This window comes from Akebia trifoliata, unplaced genomic scaffold (assembly GCF_017979445.1).
Source record: "Akebia trifoliata isolate Shusen 1 unplaced genomic scaffold, ASM1797944v1 Contig00267, whole genome shotgun sequence".
In the NCBI taxonomy this organism is placed as follows: Eukaryota; Viridiplantae; Streptophyta; class Magnoliopsida; order Ranunculales; family Lardizabalaceae; genus Akebia; species Akebia trifoliata.
In genome coordinates this window covers 11,327-20,261 of record NW_028236915.1, presented here as the reverse complement: position 1 = coordinate 20,261, position 8,935 = coordinate 11,327, and the positions used below count along the sequence as shown (strand labels likewise).

At 34.7% G+C, this 8,935-nt stretch overlaps 1 non-coding gene across 1 annotated transcript; it reads left to right on the top strand.

Annotated features, from left to right (window-relative positions):
* The first annotated feature begins 3,525 nt into the window (after positions 1-3,525).
* LOC147381774 (small nucleolar RNA R71) lies at positions 3,526-3,632 on the top strand. The gene has a single exon (XR_015174374.1). It is a non-coding gene; the product is annotated as a small nucleolar RNA R71 (small nucleolar RNA).
* Positions 3,633-8,935: the final 5,303 nt, after the last annotated feature.

Sequence of the window (8,935 nt, the reverse complement as noted above, 5' to 3'; positions counted from 1 at the left end):
GCACACATCTTCTAGTTATACGATCACCACACATCTTGTAAAGGAATGGATTATCCCATATGAAATACTTAATATCTGAAAAGAACTTCTTCCTTCTTTGGTGGGTGAGTTCGGTAGGCACAATCCCCCTAGCCAAATAGTTGACAAAATCAGCATACCATGGGGCTTCTCCAACTGCAAACAGCTGCTCATTCGAAAATTTCTCATTAATATCCCCATCAACTTCTTCATTTGGGTGCACATGGTCCATCCTAGAAAGATGATCTGCAACTACATTTTCGGTTCCTTTCTTGTCCTTGATTTCCAAGTCAAATTCCTGCAAAAGTAAAATCCATCTTAGCAACCTTGGCTTTGCATCTTTTTTAGCAAATAAATACCTCAAAACCTGATCGATGTAGACAATCACTTTAGAACCTTTTAAGTAAGATCGAAATTTGTCAAAAGCATAAACAACAGCTAAAAGCTCCTTTTCGGTAGTTGCATAATTCAATTGAGGCTCATTTAAAACTTTGCTAGCATAGTAAATCACATGAAAGACCTTATCTTTTCGCTACCCTAAAACAGCACCTATAGCATATTCACTAGCATCACACATCAAAGTAAAAGGCAATTCCCAATCGGGTGCAGCAATAACAGGAGAAGATATCAATTTCACTTTAAGAGTTTCAAAAGCATCTAAACATTCTTTGGAAAAATCAAAAACTGCCTCTTTTACCAACAATTCACAAAGAGGTTTAGCAATTTTAGAAAAATCTTTAATAAATCTCCTGTAAAATCTTGCATGTCTAAGAAAACTTCTAACTCCCTTAACATTGGTAGGCGGTGGAAGCTTCTCAATTACATCAATTTTTGCTTGGTCCACCTCAATTCCTTTAACAGAAATTCGATGTCCCAACACAATTCTTTCTTTTACCATAAAATGACATTTTTCCCAATTCAATACCAAGTTTGTGTCAACACATTCCTGCAAAACCAAAAAGAGATTAGAAAGACAATTATCAAAAGAAGAACCAAAAATAGAAAAATCATCCATGAACACTTCAATGTATTTTTCAATCATATCGGAAAAAATTGACATCATGCAACGTTGAAAAGTAGTAGGGGCATTGCACAATCCGAATGGCATTCTTCATAAGCAAAGGTTCCATATGGACATGTAAAAGTGGTCTTCTCTGATCCTCTGGTGATATTGGAATTTGATTATAGCCTGAATATCCATCTAAGAAACAATAATAGTCATGCCCGGAAAGTCTCTCCACCATTTGGTCAATGAAGGACAAAGGAAAGTGATCATTTCTTGTGACATCATTGAGTTTCCGGTAATCTATACAAACTCTCCATCTGGTCATTGTTCTTGTGGGTATAAGCTCATTGTTGTTATTCTTCACTACGGTCATACCACCTTTCTTAGGAACCACTTGGATCGGACTTACCCATGAATTATCCGAGATTGGATAAATTATACCTGCATCTAGAAGCTTCACAACTCCTTTTTACCACTTCTTACATGGAAGGATTTAATCTTCTTTGAGGTTGCACCAATGACTTGTAGCTCTCTTCCATCAAAATCTTGTGCATACAAATAAATGGGCTAATTCCCTTGACATCATCAATAGTCCATCCAATAGCTTTCCTATGCTCCCTTAAAACCCTCAATAACTTTTCCTCTTCCAAATCATTCAAAGAAGAGTTAATAATAACAGGATAATAACAAAACTCTTCTAAGCAAGCATACCTAAGATGTGATGGCAATTGTTTAAGTTCAAGTTTAGGAGGTTCCTTTTTAGATGATGGTTCATTAACATGCACAGCTCCTAACTCTTTAAATTTAAGCCTTTTTGGAAACTCACAAAGTGGCAAAGCATCAAGATTATTCACACATTCAATTATATCTTCATCATCACTTAGAATCCCTAAAGTTCTACCATTTAATATGCAATTTTCCAAAGATAAGGGAGGAAAAGATTCATTAAATTTTTTAGCTACTACCCTATCCAAAACACTTATTGCAAAACATGCATCAACATCGAAAGGAAATTTCATAGCCTAAAAAACATTAAAAGTTACTTGTTCATCTTGAACCCTTAAAATTAACTTACCTTGATAAACATCTATGAGAGTTCCACCTGTGACGAGAAAAAGTCTTCCCAATATGAGTGGAACATCCTTGTCTTCTTCCATATCCAAAACGATAAAATCAGCAAGAAATATGAATTTGTCCACTTTTACCAAAATATCCTCAATAATACCTCTAGAATGCTTGATAGATCTATCTGCAAGTTGCAAGGATACCGTAGTAGGCTTCACTTCTCCTAAACCAAGTTTCCTGAAAATAGAGAGAGGCATCAAATTAATACTTGCACCAAGATCACATAAAATTCTATCAAAATTAAAATCACCAATAGTACAAGGAATAGTGAAACTCCCTGGATCTTTTAGCTTTTGGGAAAGCTTTATTTGAATAATAGCACTACATTCTTCCATGAGCATAACCTTCTCATTATCCACCAATTTCTCTTGTTTGATAGAATCTCTTTCAAGAACTTAACATATTTCGGCATTTGCTCCAACATATCTACAAAAGGAAGATTAATACGTAAGCTTTTAAAAATATTAATAAATTTAGAAAATTACTTATCTAAATTTTACTTTCGCAATCTTTGAGGAAAATGAATGGGATTAGAAGATGGTTGTGAAATAGGTTGTTGAATAGGAGCGATAACATCTTGATCTTTAGGAAGAGCAGTTTCATCCTCATTTGCTTGTTTGCTACCCCTCTTTGATTGTTCTAACTCCTTCCCACTTCTAAGAGTTATAGCTTTCACATACTCCTTGGGATTCTTCTCAGTACTACTTGGGAGTGCTCCTTGAGCTCTTTCCGTCAATAGCTTGGAAATCTCCCCAACTTGATGTTCAAGGTTGCGAATACTTGCACCTTGATTTCTGAAATTGGCTTGGGTATCATCAATGAATGCATTGGTCTTTTACATGAATTGGATGAAAACCTCTTCCATGGTTGGTTTCTTCTCTTGAGTTTGAAAAGAATGAGACAATTTTTGCATATTCGCATTGTTGCTCCATGAGAAGTTAGGATGATTCCTCCACCATTGATTGTAGTAATTGGAGTTAGAATTATATTATCTTTGATTGTTGGCCACATAATTCACTTGTTCGGAAGAATTTGCTTCATATGGGCCTTGACACTCCAAAGTAGGATGATTCCCTGCATAATTATCACAAACTACATTAGAAACTGCAGCAACATTCATTTTCTTAAAATTATTATTTAAAATAGCAACTTGAGCAGCTAAATTAGTAAAAGCATCAATGTCATGAACTCCGGTTGTCCTTTTCTGTGCATTCCTATCAGATTTCAAGAAGTTGTTACTAGCAATGAGTTCAATAAGTTCATATCCTTCCTCCGGTGTCTTGTTGAAGAATGCTCCTCGACTTGCTACATCCACCATGGTTTGAGTGTTTGAGAGCAAACAGTTATAAAACATTTGTACTTGCATCCATAACGGTAGTCTATGGTGCAGGCACTTCCTTAAGAGATCTTTAAACCTCTCCCAAGCTTCATAGAGAGATTCTTGATCTTGTTGTAGAAAATTGGTTATATCGTTCCTCATCTTCGCAGATTTCGCTGGTGGAAAGTACTTAGTCAGAAAGGCATTAACCAGCCCATCCCATGTAGTAATGGTTCCTGAAGGTAGCGAGGTCAACCATGCCTTACCCTTGCTGTTCAATGAGAATGGAAATAAACGCAGTCTTATGGCATTATCAGTCACCCCATTGTGCTTGAATGTATCACAAATTTCTAAAAAATTTGCAATATGCAGATTTGGATCATCATTTGCCAACCCCCCAAACTGAATCGAAAATTGTATCATCTGAATGATGGCAGGCTTGATCTCAAAATTGTTTGCTTGAATAGGTAGCCTTCGAATGCTAGAGACACCCACATTAGGAATAGAATAATCCTTTAGTGCTCTATTCGGGACTGCATCTCCACCACCACCATTATTCTCTTCTTTTGCTATTGCTAAAACTCCTTGTTTAGCTCTTTGCTTGTGATCCCTATTTAGCCTTCTAAGTGTCTTATTGATATCAAGGTCGATTGGCACTAAATCCAAGCTACTTATCCGTCTCATATACTAAGAAAAACCTAAAAAGAGAAAAATGAATAAAGTAGGAATAAATAAAAATCAAATTAGCAATAACAACAATTGGTATTAATATTAGTAATCTTTAATCCCCGGCAGCGACACCAAAAACTTGATACGTATGATTTATGCTAGCAAGTACACTAATCGTTTCAAGTAATAATATAAGATATCGTTCCCACGAGAATTAAGTTACTAAGTACCAAAAATAATCACTTAAATTACTATTTGATGAATTGAGAATTGTAGAATTGCAAATTGAAATAACAATGAAATAAGAAACATTGATTCTTATGGATTAAAAACCTAGGGCTTTCGACTTTACTACAAGATACTCCTATATAATTGATTATTCAAAGTAATTCCTGTTTTGCCTTATTTGAAAGTTTAATTCCTTGTACTAACTAGTGTTTTCTCTCGAAATAAGCTAGATTACTCCTTTAAATATTAACTCAGCACATTTCTATGTGAATTTAATACAAAGAGTCATAAAATCTGTGGAATTATCGTAAATTGAATTACTAACCTCTTAGAACATGCTAAAGTACCTCTACCGTTCATTCATTCTAACGTGATCCATTTTATTGATCTAACCTAGATTCTAATTCTCATTATAAACCTAGATCAATAAATCAATCAAAACTTTGGCTTTAAGATTTGACAGCATTAAACTCAAAATAGACACACAAATAAGTAATTGCAAAATAAGGAATTGAATTTGAATAAAACAACTACGAAATTGTATCTGAGTTACATCTCAACCCTAGAAACGAAATTTAGTTCATAATGAAATACGAAACAAACATCTTGAATTAAACATAGAAGAAAGGAAGAATAAACCAATAAAATTCGAGATTGTAATAGCAATCTCTTGATCTCCTCTCCCCCTTCTTCTTTAGCCTCCAAGATATCCATAAATTCTAAAAAATCAACTACTTATAGCATCCATACGTTCTGAATACAATTAGGGTTAAATCCCCTTTAAATCGGATCTAAACGATATGATAACAACATGAGACGAAGTGTAGAAAAGGAATCGCGCTGTACGCTGCGGCAGGCATGTACCCACCACTGTGGTGGCTAACTTCTATCTTGGGGCCTTTGTTGATTTAAATATGAGTACCGCAGCGGACTTGTATCCACTGCTACGGCGGTCTCTGGTTCTTGTACTCCATTCTCTGAAACTTTATCTTTTCTTCCGATTTCACCCCGAATTACTTCCTTTTAGTATTCTTGGCCATTTATTACCTAAAACAATAAAAGGAACGATTACTAAATAAAATCACTCTCAAATTAGCAATATGTCAAGTAAAATTACATAGAATAAGTCGTTACAAACTGACTTATCAGCCGTCCACACCTTATGATCTGCTAAATTGGTGGACAATAAAGTTGAGTTGCTCGAGGAGGTTCTAACCAAAGAAGTAACCTCTAGTGTACCTTCCAGAGAAAAGGAAGACCAGTCCAAGGAAACATCTCCACCATTCGAGAGTCGAGTAATTATTCCCAAAGCCCCATTCCCTCATAGACTCATAGATTCATAGACAATAAAAAGAGAAACAATTGGAATGAATTTTAGAAGTGTTCAAAAATGTTTAGATAAATATTCCCTCATATGCCAAATTTCTTAAAGATGTCACCACAGTGAAGTGCAAAACTCCTGTGTCAAGAGAAGCTGTGACGACAACCCAGTCTTCTTGTCTGATTTAGTAGAGAATTGTTCCTAAATTCAAGGACTCAGGTTGTCCTACAATTTCTGTGCACATCAGAGATACGATGATTAAGAAATGTCTATTAGATCTTGGGGCTAGTATGAATCTTCTTCCTTTCTCAATCTACTTGCAATTAGGTTTAAGTGAATTTAAACCTACGGATATCACTCTTAGTCTAGTAGATAGATCGGTGAAGATTTTCAAGGGGATAGTGGAGGATGTGACCATTAAAGTAAAAGATTTCTACTTTCCTGTTGACTTCATAGTTCTTGACATTAAACTTGTTATTAACCCAAATTCTCATGTTCTAGTCATCTTTAGAAGACCTTTCTTAACCACTTCCAATGCAGTCATCAAATGTCGCAATGGTATCATGACCCTAGTATTTCGGGACATGAAGGTAAAAATGAATGTCTTCCAAAATAAGTTTTAATTTGCTGACATGGATGATTTGGAAGAAGTCAACATGATCGACACCCTGGTCCGTAGCACTTTTGAAGAAGCGAAAAAATTCGGCTAGAATAATATTTTGGCCAATTCAGCTTTGAGTTCGATACTGAAGAATCCAATAGGGAGGTGAACTCTCTTCTTGAATCCGTTCCTATTATGGATTGACAACCAAAAATCCAGAGTCTCTTCACTTTCTCGTCACCCCCAACAGTTGAAGAACTTTCAAAGCTTGAGTTAAAGTAATTGCTTGATACACTAAAATACGTATTTCTGGGTAATGCTAAGACTTTTCCCGTCATCATCTCTCCCAATTTAGAAAAATCACAAGAAGTTCGATTACTTGACGTTCTGCATGAAAATCGAGAAGTTATTGGTTGGACCATAGTTGATATAAAAGGCATCAGTCCTTCTGTGGTTATACATAAGATTCATCTTGAGAAAAATTTCAAACCATCGAGAGAACCATAGAGGCGACTCAATCAGGTGTTGCAGAAGTAGTCCGAAGAGAGGTCATCAAACTTTTAGATGCAGGTATTATATACCCCATCTCTGATAGTAAATGGGTTAGTCCAGTTCAGGTTGTTCCCAAAAAATCAAGTATCACAGTTGTGACCAATCAGGACAATAAACTGATACCTACTCGTCTCCAAACTAGATGGAAAGTTTGTATAGATTACTGAAAACTGAATACGATGACATGTAAAAATCACTTCCCTCTCCCATTCATTGAATAGATACTCCAATGTTTAGTTGGTGATGCTTATTATTATTTCCTTGATGGATATTCGGGATATAATTAGATCCCAATTGCTCTTGGAGACAAGGAAAAGGCTACGTTTACTTGTCCATTTGGGACCTTCGCCTATCGACGCATGCCTTTTGGGCTATGTAATGCTCCTACCACCTTTCAAAGGTGCATGTTGAGTATTTTCTCTGATATGGTAAATGACTTTCTTAAAGTCTTCATGATGATTTTTCAGTATTCGGGTCAAGTTTTGACGACTGCTTGGACCATTTGAAGTCAGTCTTAAAAAGATGTCAAGAGAAGCGTCTCGTGCTAAATTATGAGAAGTATCACTTCATGGTCACCTCTGGAATAGTTATAGGACACATTATTTCTCAAAAAGGAATTGAGGTAGATAAAACTAAAGTCGATCTCATCACAAATCTACCTCCACTTAGAACTGTGAAAGAATTTCATTCGTTCATAAGACAAGCAGGGTTTTACAGAAGATTTATAAAAGATTTTGGAAAAATTTTAAAACCCCTGTGTGACCTGTTAGCCAAATAAACAACTTTCGAGTTTTCTACCGCTTGCTTATCAACCTTTAAAAGATTAAAAACTGAGTTAACCTCAGCACCTATTATCCAACCACCTAACTGGGACCTCCCCTTTGAGGTGATGTGTGATGCATCTGATTACGCTATAGGTGCTGTCTTGGGTCAGCGAGTTGAAAAACCCCCCCATGTCATTCAGTATGCCAGCAAGACACTAAATGTTGCTCAGCTCAATTATTCCACTGTAGACACCCCATTTTTGCACTTACCTGATTAATCAACTCATCAACCCGATTGCAATGATTCTCAATGATAGATGTTTATTCCATTGCTTTATTTTGTTACTAGATATGTTTCAGAAATCTGAATGAGGTATCTCGAACTGACAAAATCTTAGAAATCACGCTACGCTAGGAAAATATGACCTTAGAAACATAGAAATCATCACTTTTTAAACAAAAAGAAACTTCACGATAAAAATTACTAAAAAATTATCAAATTACCAAAATACCCCTAACATCAAAATATCCCTAGAGCCTACATTAGGCTTAGGAAAATTTATTCAAACACATAAAACAACAAATCGAAACCAAATAAATCATTTTACCAATTTTCACTGAATTTAACAAAATTATGAAAATGTCCCTCATAAAGTTCACAACCATTTCATACAAATTTTTTTATAAATGATACAAACCAATATTTCCATTGAATTCCTTAAAAAAAATCAATTCTAAAACATCTTAGAATATTAAAAACTGACTTAAAACGTGAAAAGCCCTCTTTAGGGGCAAAACGGTAATTTCACAATTTTTATAATGAAAAATTTTAAAATTAATAAAAAAAATGTTAAATAATTAAAGTGCAACATAATAAAATTAATTTAAAATTTTAAACTAAAAAAATCGATCAATTAGGCTCTCAGGTAAAATTGTTGAGGGTCCGCAAGATATTTCTTTAAGGACCCTTCCATTTGAGGGTTCAAAGAATTAAAGATATAATAGAGAGGGGTTCTCCAAAAAATTAAAGTCAATCAAACAAGACTTAAGTCAAGGTATTAAAGTCAATCAAGCAAGACTAAAGTCAAAATTAAAGTCAATTAAGAAAGACTAAGGTCAAGATATTAAAATCAATCAATTAAGACTACAAGCAAAATCTTAAAGTCAATCAAAGAAGACCAAAAGTCAAAACTCTAATAGAGTTCTAATTAAATAATAACTCTACCTAAAAGAATTCTAACTAAAATATAACTCTACCTAAAATAGTTCTAATTAAAATACAACTCTACCTAAAAGAATTCTAATTAAAATATAACTCTAACTAAAAGAATTA